At 35.9% G+C, this 16,589-nt stretch overlaps 2 non-coding genes and 1 pseudogene across 3 annotated transcripts; 1 reads left to right on the top strand and 2 right to left on the bottom strand.

Annotated features, from left to right (window-relative positions):
- The first annotated feature begins 10,495 nt into the window (after positions 1-10,495).
- On the top strand, positions 10,496-13,867 carry LOC147290128 (disease resistance protein RPS5 pseudogene; annotated as a pseudogene). Its single transcript, XR_015121274.1, has 2 exons — positions 10,496-13,354; positions 13,615-13,867. The product of XR_015121274.1 is annotated as a disease resistance protein RPS5 pseudogene (transcript).
- A 938-nt stretch (positions 13,868-14,805) lies between these two features.
- LOC147290127 (U5 spliceosomal RNA) lies at positions 14,806-14,922 on the bottom strand. Its single transcript, XR_015121564.1, has one exon. It is a non-coding gene; the product is annotated as a U5 spliceosomal RNA (small nuclear RNA).
- Positions 14,923-16,383: 1,461 nt separating this feature from the next.
- On the bottom strand, positions 16,384-16,500 carry LOC147290126 (U5 spliceosomal RNA). Its single transcript, XR_015121565.1, has one exon. It is a non-coding gene; the product is annotated as a U5 spliceosomal RNA (small nuclear RNA).
- Between the last annotated feature and the right edge of the window lie 89 nt (positions 16,501-16,589).

Raw genomic sequence — 16,589 nt, 5'->3', positions numbered from 1 at the left:
AAGAAGCAAACTTTGCATGTCTAACCGGTCCTCGATACAAAATGAGTTTGTGAAAACAGTTATGTTGCTGATGGGCTAGTGGGCTTTCGTCATTCCTTAAAGTGTTTTCTGGACTTTCCTCTTCCCTGTTAGCAGCTTCACTTGGAGCCTTGGAGGGTCTATTGGGCTCTTGCTGCTGCCTAAACTGGTTCACAATACTATCCCCAGCAAGCTGCTTTAAGGGACCTTTTTCCCTGGATCCCAACACCATTTTTAATCCTCTCCATTCTATTTCTCCTTCATCTCACATCAGTGGTTAAGTGGACTACTGCTTCCAGAATAATCCAAAATACCCAAAAGAATGCTTTAGAAATATGTACAAAGTTGAGTAATCCTTTCTTTTGATAGTAAACAAATATGGTTTAGTTTTTTATTGGGTTAAATATAAAAATGGTCCACAAACTTTATAATGAGTCTCAATTTAATTTACTAACTATAAAAAGTGTCAATTTGGTCCACAAACTTTCCAAATTGTACCAAAACAGTACAAACGCTAACTTTTATCAGAAAATTAACGAAATTGGTTACATGAAAATGTGATGAACGGACGAAAATGCCTTTGAAAATGTGGTTACTTGCTGTGCACATGACCAGTTTTCGTTAAATTTTTCGATGGAAGTTAACGTTTGTACTGCTTTGATATAACTTACAAAGTTCGTGGACCAAATTGACATTTTTTATAGATAGTGGACCAAATTGAGATTCACTATAAAGTTCGTGGACCATTTTTGTATTTAACCCTTTTTTATTTTATTCCTAGTGTTAATTTTATTAGGGGTGGGCACGGGACGGAGGGGGGACGGGACTAACCTCATCCCGTTCCCATCTCACGCTTTGGGTTCGGGATCGGTACGGGACGGGGTGGGCGTTTTGAAGCTCTGGTATCGTATCGTTCCAGACCAAACCAGTTCGGTACGGGTTCGGTACCAACCTAGTCCCAGACGAAAAGAAGAAAAGAAGAAAAATAGATGGCTGGGTGGCTGGGCAAGTGGCCGGACGGCGAGGTGGGTGACTGGGATGGGTCGTGCGCGGACTGGAGGTGGTTGGGTGGCTCGAATTTGAGGTGGTTGGGGTGGCTGGCCTGGTGCTGGTCGCGAGAGAGAAAGATGGAGGAAGTGAGGAGGAAGAGAGTGGCTGGCCTGGTGCTGGTCGCTAGAAAGAGAGATGAAGGAAGGTGCAGTGGTGTGATGCAAGGGGGAGAGGGGTTGGTGCAGTGGTGCGACGGCGAGGGGAGAGAGGCTGTGGCGACGGCGACAAAAGCTGGTGCGACGGCGATGGCGAGAGACGGCGACAGCTTCGTCTGAAGTGGGATGCGAGGGAGAGTGGCTGCTAGGAGAAGGTTGGGCTGCGAGGGAGAGTGGCTGCTAGGAGAAGGTTGGGCTGCGAGGGAGAGTGGCCGCTGGGAGGAGTCTCTGAACTCTGAAGTGAAGTCTGAAGTTGGGAAATTCAGAATTGGGAAGTCTGATACAGTGATAGTGTGATACAGTGATTTAGAATTTTAGGGATCAGGCGATTCAGGCATTTAGGAATTAGGATTGTAGGCCATTTGGGAGTCATGGGCCATTGGGCCTCACGGGTGTGGGTTGGGTTTTTAGGTGAAAGACTGAAAGTTAAAAAATAAAATGGGTTTAGTGATATTTGGGCCCATTAAATTATTAAATAATTAAATTTTTAATTAATCGGTACGGGACGGGACCATCCCAGTATTGAACCTTCAGGACCGATCATCTCGTTTGAGATCGGTACGGGATTGAAAAAAAAAAACGGGATGGAACCAAATGATACGGAATGGCACGGAATGAGATGGTTTCGATATTTTCAGTCCTAATGCCCACCCCTAAATTTTATGGCTTAATGGTTTAATTTTGGGTCCGTTAATTCCAAGGTACTGTTCATTCAAAACAGTACCCAGAACCACCCTAATTCACAAAGTTTAATTGTGGACACTACAGCCCACTCCATACCCACGTGTACACAGCTAAAAGATAAAAAAGGACCAAGAAAAAAATGAAATGGACCCAATGGAAAGCCCAATTAAAAAGGTGGACTGTAATAATTGTCTTTATTATAGAGCCCTTTTTGTATTCAAGGAATATTTCTAAAAAAAATTGGATTGAAATTAAAATGCTTGTAAATTCCGATCCGAACCTAATTCCAATAAAAAAAAATGCCAAAATTTTCCGAAAGTATTCCAATCCAATAAATGCGAAATATTTTGAATTTATATTTATATTATACATTTTACATTTTAATATATGTTTGCTTAGTTTTTTATTTGTTTCAAATATACACATTCATATATACATATATATATATATCTTTTAAAAATATGAATAATCTATTAATATAAATGTATGTGTGTATTATATAATTTATAAGTATGTATCCTATAAACATGCTAACAAAACTATACTTTTTTTTTTAGGCTTATTCGCGTCAATGCCCCATGAAAGTAACTTCGATTTTTAATTTGCTCCCTGAAACTTCATTTCTCCAACTTTGCCCCTCAAACTTTACAAAATATCATATTCCGTTAAGTCTGTCTATGAATCCGTCAAAAAAGCCTGCGTGGCGCTTATGTGGAAGGGGCAATAAACTGTCACGTCAGCTTATTTGACGGAGCTTGTAACGGACTTGAAGGAATATGATATTTTGTAAAGTTCGAGGGGTAAAGTGGGAGGAATGAAATTTCAAGAGGCAAATTGAAAATCGAAGTTACTTTTAGGGGGCATTGGCGTGAATAACTTTTTTTTTTATCTAATCAACAACTATTGGTTTATTATTGGACTAAAAATGAGCAGTAATGATAGGGATATAAATCCTATTTTGTGAGTATTTTTTGTTAATTTAATCATTATTCACAAGAAAATTCTGAAAATATTTATGAAAATATGAAAAATGTGAAAATTTCAAATTATTATCCAAAAATTCCAAATTATTATCTGAACATTTCGAAATTATGAAATTCCGAAAAATTCCGAGATTTCCGAATTGGAATGAGATGCTGAAATTCTGCTTTGGAATAAAAATTTCATTCCAAAATTTTTTGGATTGGAATTAGAACACCCTATTTCTGATCCGATCTGGTTGAAACATACCCTTATAAATAACAGTGTGAAACCTCAAAATGAGGTCATTATGTTTCACAAGTAGTCGGATTGGAGCAATGCATGAAATGGGCGTGACAAGAGTTTTGGTGATAATGATGGTGTTTGAAAAAATTTAGGCATTCATCTCAAAACTAATTGGATATGGGAAGAGTAGCTCAAACCCTTATAAGCTACTATGCAAGGCCTTACATTTTCAATGTGAAATATTTCTCTCAACACCCCCGCACATATAGCATTATTCAAGCCTAACACACGTGGATAATTCATATTGGGTGACGTGAGAACACGTGTGATTGTTGGGCCTAACACATGAAGAACCTGTTCTGATAGCATGAAGAAATCTAGGCATTCATCCCAAAATCAATTAGCTATGAGAGAAGTAACTCAAACCCTTATAAGTCACTATGCAAGGCCTCACATTTTCAATGTGGGATCTTTCTCTCAACAATGTTTACTGTGTGCTTGGCAACAATTGTGAAAGCCGAAGTTGATGATGAAGATAGAGTAAGTAGTGCCCCTGCTCCATCTCCTTCTCAGCAGCCTTTGAATCCTATAACAAACTGGGGCTGACACAATTTTTGGAGATGTTTATGTTTATGGGACTTTGGTATGGCAAATAGTTTAGAGTTCTAAAATTGGGGTTAAATTCTTTTATGAGATTATTAATTAGTTAAGTTTTTTAAATTTGGGAATAATTTATTTTTTTTTAGAGGTTTTGGAGAAGACCGATAAATCTTTCAATCTTTTTTTTTTTTTTTTGTAATTTAATTTAACTTTTAAGATTTAAAAAAAAAAGTTAAATATTCCATATATGTCGCTGTGACATAATTGACTGTGACAATTTTTTAAGACACTCTAACACTTACCAATTTAGATTAGTTTTAAAGTCTTTGACTAAAGAGGTTGCCACAGCTCCACGTGAATGCACTAGTTTCTTTATTATTATTATTATTATTATTATTGTATCCAAGGATTTAAATTTTGAAATTTTCGGCGAAATTTCGCCGAAAATTTCGATTTTTAGGGGTTCCGAAATTTTAACACCCATTCGACCAAATTTCAAAAAATTTCGGCGAAATATTCGAAATTTCGAGCGAAATTTCGAATACTCTCACAGCAAATTTTTTTGAATTTGAGAGAAATTTCGTCGAAATTTCGACGAAATTTCGCTCAAATATCCAGATCCAGCTAACCAGAGGGAGAGAAGGGAGGAAGAGGCGAGCTGGCCTCGTCGCCGGCCGTCGCCGAAGGCAGCGGATCGGGGAGGAAGATGAGGAATAGAGAGACCAGGGAAGAAGGAAAGAAGGAGAAAAGAGGAAGAGAAGGAGGGAGGAGAGAGAAGGTGTTTGGGCGTGGGTCTGTGGTGGCTGGGCAGTGGGAAAAAAGAAAAAGAAGTGGGTTTGGTGCTGACCGTGCTGCTTCTGCTGGTTTACTGGTTATGGCGTGTTTGGTTTTGGGGTCGGTGATGGCTGCGTTTTGAAGGGTGGCTGTGCGCCTGTGCGTTTTTAAAAAAAAAGGGTCTCTGTCTATAAAATTGTGGCTGTGCGTGCGCCTGTGCTTGGCACATCAACAATAATTTGAGCCATTCGATCATTTTAAAGGGTGGCTGAGGGGTTTAGCTTTTTTCTTTTTTCTTTTTCTCTTTATTTTAATTGTGTTTTGACTTTTGAGCCTATCCACAAATGATTATATTTAGTGGTAGCTTTCATTACAACTGTTGAGTGGCTGACTGGCTGGGCAGTGGGAAAAAAGAAAGAAAAGGGGAAGAGATGAAGTCACGGGCAAGGAATAAAATTTCGGGTTTCGAGGAAATTTCGATGGAAATTTCGATGGAAATTTCGACGGAAATTTCGAAGATTTTTAAATTTCGACAGAAATTAGACGGAAACGACGGAAATTACTATCAAAATACGGAAATTTTGAATGAAACTTTACTATATGTTTATTTAACATATTATCTACTACATTGATAAAAAACATTGAAAAAACTAAACTATATAGTAAATTTCATGTGATATAATATGAATATAATGCACGCTGGAGGCAAATACTATTAAATAAAATTAGTATAATGAGTAAATGAAATTAATATATTTTTTATACTCTATAATTTATACACTAAATCCTATATACTCTATATACTAAATCCTATATACTCTATAATATATACACTAAATTTTGTATACTTTATAATGTGTATTCTATATTTTTTAGGATATGGTATAAGATATTAGGGTTTAGGCTCTTTAAGATATTTTTAATTATTTTTATATAGAAATGTATTAGGATTTAGGATTTAAAAACAACTAAACGAAACCAAAAAGTTTTTTTTTTTCTAATTGCACAAAGACCCTAAACGAAATCAGTATATATATAATTTATTTTGAAAATTATCTACGACTAATTAACTTCGGCCATTAATTTGCGTCAACAATTATATACATGCATGTGCATAAGAACAATGAATGAAACATGATGTACAGTTCATGAACGTACAATAGTTTCTCTTGAATTTTTCCAACTGTTTGATAACTCAAAAGATCCTTAACCAATCCTAAACTTTTTTTTTCCTTTTTTTTTTTTCTTTCTTTTTTTTTCTTTTTTTTTTTTTCTTTTTTTTCTTTTCTTTTTTCTTTTCTTTCCTTCCTTCCTTCCTTTCCTTCTTTTCTTCTTTCTGCCCGTGACTTCATCTCTTCCCCTTTTCTTTCTTTTTTCCCACTGCCCAGCCAGTCAGCCACTCAGCAGTTGTAATGAAAGCTACCACTAAATATAATCATTTGTGGATAGGCTCAAAAGTCAAAACACAATTAAAATAAAGAGAAAAAGAAAAAAGAAAAAAACTAAACCCCTCAGCCACCCTTTAAAATGATCGAATGGCTCAAATTATTGTTGATGTGCCAAGCACAGGCGCACGCACAGCCACAATTTTATAGACAGAGACCCTTTTTTTTAAAAAACGCACAGGCGCACAGCCACCCTTCAAAATGCAGCCATCACCGACCCCAAAACCAAACACGCCATAACCAGCAAACCAGCAGAAGCAGCACGGTCAGCACCAAACCCACTTCTTTTTCTTTTTTCCCACTGCCCAGCCACCACAGACCCACGCCCAAACACCTTCTCTCTCCTCCCTCTTTCTCCTCCCTCCTTCTCTTCCTCTTTTCTCCTTCTTTCCTTATTCCCTGGTCTCTCTCTATTCCTCATCTTCCTCCCCGATCTGCTGCTTTCGGCGACGGCCGGCGACGAGGCCAGCTCGCCTCTTCCTCCCTTCTCTCCCTCTAGTTAGCTGGATCTGGATATTTGAGCGAAATTTCGACGAAATTTCTCTCAAATTCAAAAAAATTTGCTGTGAGAGTATTCGAAATTTCGCTCGAAATTTTCGGCGAAATTTCGAATATTTCGCCGAAATTTTTCGAAATTTGGTCGAATGGGTGTTAAAATTTCGGAACCCCTAAAAATTGAAATTTAAACCCTTGGTCACGGGCAAAAAGAAGAAAAGAAGGAAAGGAAGGAAGGAAAGAAAAGAAAAAAGAAAAGAAAAGAAAGAAAGAAAAAAGAAAAGAAAAAAAAAAGAAAGAAAAGAAAAGAAAGAAAAAAAAAAAAGGAAAAAAAAAGTTTAGGATTGGTTAAGGATCTTTTGAGTTATCAAACAGTTGGAAAAATTCAAGAGAAACTATTGTACGTTCATGAACTGTACATCATGTTTCATTCATTGTTCTTATGCACATGCATGTATATAATTGTTGACGCAAATTAATGGCCGAAGTTAATTAGTCGTAGATAATTTTCAAAATAAATTATATATATACTGATTTTGTTTAGGGTCTTTGTGCAATTAGAAAAAAAAAAACTTTTTGGTTTCGTTTAGTTGTTTTTAAATCCTAAATCCTAATACATTTCTATATAAAAATAATCAAAAATATCTTAAAGAGCCTAAACCCTAATATCTTATACCATATCCTAAAAAATATAGAATACACATTATAAAGTGTACAAAATTTAGTGTATATATTATAGAGTATATAGGATTTAGTATATAGAGTATATAGGATTTAGTGTATAAATTATAGAGTATAAAAAATATATTAATTTCATTTACTCATTATACTAATTTTATTTAATAGTATTTGTCTCCAGCGTGCATTATATTCATATTATATCACATGAAATTTACTATATAGTTTAGTTTTTTCAATATTTTTTATCAATGTAGTAGATAATATGTTAAATAAACATATAGTAAAGTTTCATTCAAAATTTCCGTATTTTGATAGTAATTTCCGTTGTTTCCGTCTAATTTCTGTCGAAATTTAAAAATCTTCGAAATTTCCGTCGAAATTTCCATCGAAATTTCCATCGAAATTTTCTCGAAATCCGAAATTTTATTCCTTGATTGTATCCACTAGGATTCAAACTTGGGTGAGGAGTGAGGATGACATTGGCCCAACCACTGGGGCACCCACTTCAACTTGTGAATGCACCGCACTAGCTTTGATTGTTGAGTCTTGTATTTGGACCATCTCACATTCCCACCATCTTGTACCATCTCTACTGGATGTTGGACCTCCTTATTAGAAAGATACCACACAAGGTAATCAGTTAATTAAGATAGGCCAAACGATTTCATTTTTTAATTATTATTCGGCTTTTGGATTGCGAGGGCTATCTTAGCCTCTTAGGCAAGTATTTTTATTTTTATTTTTATTTTAATCTTAAAAGGACTAGAAGAATATAGGATGAACTAGCTTTGCTCAAATATGCTATAGAGTTGAGAACAAGTCATTGTTAGAGTGATGCCAAAAGTTTTGAGAATGATTTTGATTTTTGACAAACTTCCCCCTCTTATTGTTCATGTGCAGAAAGAACATGGAAATGCATAAGATCGATTAATTTATAAGCACTTGGAAGTGCAGGGTCTACATCAATAACTTGTGAGTACTGGCAAGGCCGAATCAATTATGTCATCATGGGATAAAATTCTTCAATTTGTGACTTGGAAAGTCATACACGCTTTTCATACGGCTAGTATATGCGCTTTAAAATGGTCATAAGTCTTGGGAATCTTCAATCATGGATTTACAATTGATTCTGGTTGAATGCATGCATGTCCTCTTACTTTTACATGCTATATATACAAGTTGCCAGTTTACAGCTACACATCGTACGTGTTCATCACACCTAATATAAACTCGTCAGCACGTACATGTTTGGTTGAAGTAGACTGTGGACCATGCCACATATAAAGAGGCGTGCGCGAATACCAAATCAAAAATTGTAAGCATTCTCTTACTAAATACATGCAAAAAGGAAAATGCTTATTACCCCCAACACTTTTTTCTCAACTTATTTTTGCCAACTCATGTGATATCAATTTACTGGACACAATTTTCTAGCTTTCTATTTCTTATTTTTTATTTTATAGACTCAAATGCCACGTAAGTTGGGAAACCATAGTTAGTGTAAATAGCATCCTCTATACAGAAAACCAACAAAGTGTTGAAAAACCAGGGTTTAATTGCTATATTTATAGATAAATGCATAAATAATTCAATGCTAATTTAATGCATATTCATAACATATGTAATTTCTTAAATAGAAATGGAAAACAGTTTAGAAAAATCTTAATATTAAATCGAGGCTAGTATTTGATATTATGTCCTTTAAGACGAGATTGCCCCTTACTGGTGCCTCAAGGTTTAAATAGCAATCGTCTCCCAATATACAATGATCTTTCTTATTGCAGAAGTAGCACTCCAATTCACAAGAAAACGGCGAACACAAATTTTGTTGATCTCTCTCAATAAGTAACTTTGAATAAAACACGTACAAATCACTATATATTGTCTCTACTAAATCTCTTCTTTGAAATGACAAATAAACCGAGTATTTATAAAAGATGAAGTGCCTTTTTGAAAGGGTTGTACCTGTTAAGACAACGTAATAGTAGTACTCTTTTGTTTTACGATACACTCATTCACAATTACTTTAGTACCTTTTTGTTTTGAGACACTTATTCACAATTACTACAACCCATTAGGCACATTTTTCAAGTAGATGTCACTTGTACGTACTTATTCAAAGAATATATAATTGATATGGCAAACAACTCCTAAATTTTTTATTTATACAAATAAGAAATTTATTAAATTTTTCAACACAAAAAGATGCAAGACTTTGACTTATTGACTTTATGTGGCGTTCTAGGCAACAACATTAGCAAGACTTTGAACAAGTACGTCTTTGAAAAAAAAAAAAACATTAGCAAGACTATGGGACAGATCTGCCACATAATAATCATAATAATAATAACAATAATAATAATAATAATATAAAGACTCTGAAAATGAATTTTTTTTTTTTTTGGGTTTATTTTTTTAACAAAGCCAACTTTGTTATCAGGAATCAAGATTAGGGTTACAGCCACACTTATATTATAACATGTGGACTGGATGATATTCATAATACAGATGTATAGAATAATTTTTCCCAAATTAGGAACAAATGAACAATAGACATAAAATTAGGGACACTTTCATTATTTACATCAATGTGTAAAATGAGTAAGAAAATTAAATATACAAACCTATTAATAGCTGTACATGCATTTTAATTTGGATCAGCATCTAAAAGCTTCTGTTTCAAATAAGTAATTTTACGTTTTTCCTTTTCAAATATTGAAGTGATGCATAGTAGTGTTTTTTTGGTTAAGCAGATCGGCCAATTTAAATTTTGTTGTGCTACACCGGAATGTGTGGTCTTTCCATATGACACAGTGATATAAATATTGTGTCAAAATTGAAGAGCAGGTAAAGCAAACTTCAAGAGAATGCAAAAAAAATGAATAAGTATTGCATTGAGAGAGTTTCTTGAGTTATAAATTCGACTTTTTGGACCATATATATAATTAATCCAGAAATTTATTGCAAGTTGGCAATTCCTTAATTAAATTATCCTAATGTCTTCAAGCTAGCAAGTAGCAAGAATCCAATTGAGTGTTGGAATAAGCAAGTCAATACTCCATCACGTGGTTCACATGGGTTGGTGATTGACTGCTTTTTACTTTGTCATAGTTTCATACTAGTTTGCGTATGTATTGGTGCTGATTTTCTTCATTTGCCCCCCTATGTTTTAGATATATACACTAGAAAGGCTAGCTCTACTATTTCACCAGCTTGTAATAAAGAGTCTGTTGACTTTTGTGATGAAAGCTCTCTATATAAGGGATATGTGTTTGTAAGTTTCGATCAAGACAATCAGACTTGATCATTCAGTCTAGCTAATAAAATAAATTGTTCTCTCTCTCTTTTAGTATTTGTGAGAATGTGTGAGAAGTGGATAAAGTTTGTAAACTTTTCACCCATATATCTTGGTATTACTTTGTAAAGTATATACCAACATTGAGGGGTTCTGAATTTTGGGAACCCATCTACAACTTTTCCTCTCAAAAGAAGTCGACTCTCATTTTTTCTGCAATGGGTAACATCTTCTCGGTCTCTTTACCGTGCGATGCCATTGTTTCTGGCTGCTGGAATTCCACTACGCGACGAGCAGAACATGTACGTAAGCTTGAAGAAAACCTTGAAGCTCTGAAAACTTTTGTGCAAGAATTAGAGTCCATAAAGAATGATGTGAAGAGAAGGGTGGCCGTAGCTGAGGAGAATCCATTCATGAAGCGGTCAGAGCATGTACAGTGGTGGATGTCAAGTGTGGAGGCTACTGAAACTGAAGTCAATCAAGTTGTAAATGATGGCAATCAAGAAATTGAGAAATTATGCTGCGGAGGTTACTGTTCGAAGAACTACATGTCCAGCTACAGCTACGGAAAAAAAGTTGCTAACATGTTGGTGCGAGTCGCTGATTTAAAGAGCAATGGAGTTTTTGAAAATGTGGCTCATAGTGTACCTGCCCCTGTAGTCAGTTCTGTACATGTTGTGCCTACTGTGGGCATGGAATCGATGCTTGATAACGTTTGGAGGCACATTGAAGATGAGCAAGTGGGGATAATTGGTGTATATGGGATGGGAGGGGTGGGCAAGACCACCCTCCTAACCCAAATCAATAACAAGTTGGTCCAAACTCGTAAAGATTTCAGTCTTGTGATCTGGGTAGTGGTCTCCCAGAACTACAAACTTGAAAGTGTTCAAGCTCTGATTGGTAAAAGGATTGGGCTTTCTGGTGACACATGGATGCAAAAAGAGCAGCATGAAAAGGCTGAAGATATCCTCAGGGTCTTGAGCGAAAAGAAGTTTGTGTTGTTTTTAGATGATATATGGGAGCAGGTTGATATAGCCAAAATAGGGCTTCCTAATATTTCTGGTGGACAGAACAAGTCCAAGATTGTCTTTACAACTCGTTTCGAGGAAGTATGTGGTCGTATGGATGCTCACAAGAAGATAAAAGTGGAGTGTTTGGCATGGGACAAAGCATGGGAATTGTTTGAACAGAAGGTTGGGAAAGAAACCCTTGTTAATATTCCTCCAGATATTGCTCAAACTGTGGCAAAAGAGTGTGGTGGTTTGCCACTTTCTCTAATTACAGTTGGTAGGGCCATGGCTTGCAAGAAGACTCCTCAAGCATGGAATTATGCAATTCAAGTTTTGAAGAAAGATGCCTTAAAGTTTTCAGGTATGGAAAAGGTGTTCTCTCTTTTAAAGTTTACTTATGATAATCTACCAAGTGAGAAAGTCAAATCATGCTTCCTATATTTTGCATTATTTCCCCAAGATTGTTACCTATATAGACATGATATATCATATTGCTGGATGTGTGAGGAAATACTGCATGACAATGCAAATGTAGAGGAAGCACAAAATGAGAGTTATGATATCATAGATACTCTTCTTAGTGCATGTTTATTGGAAGCGCATTATGAGGGAAGTAAGGTAAAAATGCATGATGTCATTCGAGACATGGCATTGTGGTTGGCTTGTGATACAAAGAAAATAGAAGAAAATTTCCTTGTCGACCCTGGTGCAAATTTGGTGGAAGCACCAAATGTTGAAAAATGGAAGAGCACGAAAAGGGTGTCATTAATGGATAATCATATTGAATATCTAGTTGAAACACCAGAATCTCCCAATCTGCTAACCTTGATTCTTCAAGGGAATAATTTGAAGATGATTTCTGAAGGCTTCTTTGATTTTATGCCTAATCTGAAAGTTATGGATTTGTCTCGCAATAAGGAGTTAACCAGACTGCCGCCAGGAGTTTCAAAGCTGGTTTCATTACAACATCTCAGTTTGTCCAGAACTGGTATAAGAGAGCTGCCAGTGGAGTTAAAGGCCTTAATAAAGCTCAAGTATTTGGATTTGGAGTGTACATCTGAGCTGGAATTTGTCCCACCACATATAATATCAAGTTTCTCCATGCTAAAAGTTTTGAGAATGCGGGATTGTGGTGTTTCAGACGAACTTCTCTTTGTCAGTGAAAAAGGCATACTGGGTGGATTGCACTGTTTGAAACACATTGATTTCTTTTCATTGACCATAAGAAGTAGCTCTTGTTTCGAACAATATTTCTTAAGCTACCTTAAGCTTGTGGCCTGCACTAAAGAGCTCTTTTTACGAGATTTTGACAGTACCAACGTTCTCGATATATCATCTTTGGCAAATATGAAATGTCTTGATGTCCTTCGCATTGAGGAGTGTACAAATTTGGAAGAATTGAAGGTGGTTTATTGGGAAGGAGTAGGACGAGATCCTATTCGCGACTTGATTACTATAAATAAAAGTTGCTTCGTTGGCCTTCAACGAGTATTTATACTTAATTGCAGGAAACTGAAGGATCTGACATGGCTCATTTTCGCTCCAAATCTTGTGCGTTTAATTGTAGAGTTTTGCTCTGAAATGGACAAAATAATCAATTTGGAAAGATTGGGTGGAGTGGAAAAGGTGGTAAAAGAATTGAACCCATTTGCAAAAATTACAAGATTGAGTTTGTCCTCTCTAACATCATTGCAGAGCATATATGAAAAGGCCTTACCCTTTCCATACCTGAAGGAAGTCCATATATCTGACTGTCCAGAACTGAAGAAGCTGCCACTAGACACTAGGAGTGCCCAAGGATGCAATCTCATCATCCAGGGAGAGCGAGAGTGGTGGAATGGGTTAGAGTGGGAGGACCATGCTGCTCGAAATGTTTTCCTTCACTGCTTCAAAGAGGGATGAAGTACTTACTACGTGGATCTGTCTCACATCCGTTTTCAGGTACAGCATGCATTAGTTAGATACCTTTCTACACATGTTTGGATTTCGATCACTTCCATGTGAACCATTCTCCTGTTGTCACATATATATATATATATATCATGTATTTATGTTAAGAAACTCGTCGCGCGCAAGAGTATTATTATTGTGCATTGCCTCCACCCTAATTCGTTTTACATGTATGCACATATATATCAAAATTCTTATACCGTTGTTTAGTAATATGTACAAAGCTTTATGTTTGGTATGTATGTATGTAGGAATCAGATAATTCCAGTTGATTAGTGAATTTGCAGCCGATGACGGACAGCAAAGAGTTGGGGTTTGTTTATATATATATACTGTTTTGAGCCACATTTGATAATTAGGCTCTGTCCAATTAGTGAAGAACCTGATTATTATATTTACATAGCATTACTGTTTGGATTTGAAAGGGTTATATATGCTCCTGTTCATATATGCCCTGCATTGTAACCAAATGTTCTAAAGAAAATTGTATATATGCAAAACTATGTTTACTGCTTTTATTTAGTGTTAGCCGAGTAGCAGAACAAGCAAAGCAGCTTCTAATTTTCATTCTTCTTTTCTTTTCTTTTCTTTTCTAACTTAAATTTTGATGACATGGGGTTTGAACTTTGAAGTCACCTTAAGTTTGCTTGGTAGTCTATTAATTGATTCAGTAAAATTCCCTCTTAAACTTCATCTTCCGATAAGGAAATTAATGTGGAGTTATTTGATCATTTTGGGGACAGGTGATCTGGACTCTCTTTAGTCTTTACTATACTCCACGCTCTTACTGCACTTCCCGCCAAAGGAAAAACCTCTCACAAGCCCATTTCCCATCTTTTGTTATTTTCTCAAATTTTAATATGAATTTTTACAATTTTTTTTGTGTAACTGTAACACCACATAGTAATAAAGATCAATTAACTGAAATTATAATACGTTTATAATTTTAAGGGTGAGTCCCTTGTGGTGATCTCTACCACTGCGACGCCACTGTGCCTTCACCACGAGGATCCGAGTTGTCGCCTGAGTTCATAACCTTCAAAAATGTCACGTCGGACATGGGAGGCAACTTTCCTCTCTCTTCTCTTTCGAAGAACGAGTTCAACTTTGACGACAATCTCTCCTCCGCTGACGACGAAACCTAGTACGTGATCTGCAACTGTCCTTCATTTCTGATCTCTGCACTCACAATTTATGGAAATTTATGGAGAGAGAGGGAGAGAGATTTGGAGCTTGTGAGATCTGAAAGGACACGTGGCAGGCTGTACGTAATTGTTACATAATCAAGCTACCTAATATGGCCCATTTTCAATTGCTTAACATATATCTTTTGGTATTAATTAGTTTATTTGACAATTTTTACAGAAAATGATTTTTAAAATGCAATTATATTTATATTAAAAGACTAAATAAATAAAATACTTTAAACTAGAATTGTTGGGGGCACCCACAGAGGTGCGCCCCTCCAAAAATAGGCGTATGCCACTTAAAGCGCCGCGCACACGGTATTCTTTAGTAAAAGGCGAAAGAATAGTTCGCTTTGTGCTCAACGCATGGCTCCGTAAGTGTAACAAACATTTGCTGCTTCGTTTTATACTAGTGAGAGCAGCCAGCTCTTGCTCCTCCTCTCGATGTGGGATGCAAGTCCTACAGCTCATCACTCATATTCTTACCTTTTTTGTTGATGAAAATGAGAGGGCCCTTAACCCCCAACAACAAAAGTTATAAAACCATGTGATTGTTTGTATTACAGGTCATTCTTGAGCAATCCATTATTCATCCAAACTATTGCTGATTTAATGGTTTTCATAATCATCAAGACTCATTTGGTTTTCCTCTACTTCCAAGTTCAGCCTCCTACTCTGTGATGTCCTCTAGCACCAAACCAAACTAGCTTTCCATATATTTTCGGGACCAAGACGCTGGAGTAGACCTTTAGATGTAATCTTTAAACTTTAGTGATCATGTCCAATTGTCCATTATGGAGAAACAATTTCAATTTCTGTTAATAGTAGTATCCTTGAGAGATTTCTTTTAAGCTCCATTAGTGAACTTTTAGCTTATGGATTTTGGTTAGGGCTGGATTTGGGATATTTTGTTGCCGTTTTGGTTTTTTTGTTGTCGTTCTTGTTTAACTTGTAGTTTTTTGTGTATGTTTTCCTTTTGTTGGGCTTTGCCCTTGTTATGTTCTATGCCCGGATTAGTGGCATTTGTGTTGTATTTTTGCCTTTGGGGCTCTTTAATACAATGCTATTTCGATTTTAAAAATAATAATAAATTCCAAGCCAAGTTTCATGAAGAAAACATGAGATACCAAATAACGTTAAGGTAAAAATAGTTCTCTAAGACTTAATGCTCCAAGAGGACCTTTGCTCATCTTAGCTACTCCCCACCAAAATCCTCACCCTTTGAAGATTAACCTACCAATTCATTCTATTTTTTTATCCCAAAGAAATTCCTGCTCGACTCAATAACCCAAAACTCTAGCAAGGTTAATTTGCTAGTTTTTTTTTTTATTAATTTCATGCCTTTTTTTTTTTTTTTTTATATCATTACCAACTTTCGTCAATGAAATTTAAACTAAATACATTCTTTAATAAATGAGAAACTAGGTGTCACCACCAGTAGTTATTCGAGTCAATTTAATACCTTACATGAAATTGTGCATTATATAATAACTGAAATCAACGTGTATAATGTTATTATATATAAGTTTCAGTCTGTATATAGCCGTAGTGTATGTTCATGACTAATGTGCAATACTTATCCTCAATAAAAAGAACAAAAAAACAAAGGAGTGAACATTCAATATTTGTTGGTATTTTTTTCAGATACTATCACTGGGTCAATATTACTTACCTCCCAATTTAAAAATTAGTTCTTGCTCCAATTCTATATAATCCAACAATTTTAACCAATTGGCCAGAATCGCTGAAAGTATGACCAACTTTTTCCCATCATCTTTTAACCGTTCAGCAAAGAAGGATTGTTGCCAAAATTTTTATACTGGAATTGTAAGGGGCACCCACAGAGGTGCACCCCTCCAAAAATAGGCGTATGCCACTTAAAGCGCCGCGCACACGGTATTCTTTAGTAAAAGGCGAAAGAATAGTTCGCTTTGTGCTCAACGCATGGCTCCGTAAGTATAACATACATTTGCTGCTTCATTTTATACTAGTAAGATTAGCTAGTCTTCACTCTTCTACTCGATGTGGGATTCTAGCGA

Source organism: Dryas octopetala, chromosome 3 (assembly GCF_963921425.1).
Source record: "Dryas octopetala chromosome 3, drDryOcto1.1, whole genome shotgun sequence".
Lineage (NCBI taxonomy): Eukaryota > Viridiplantae > Streptophyta > Magnoliopsida > Rosales > Rosaceae > Dryas > Dryas octopetala.
The sequence above is the reverse complement of the archived record's forward strand: the minus strand, read 5'-3'. Positions and strand labels throughout refer to the sequence as shown.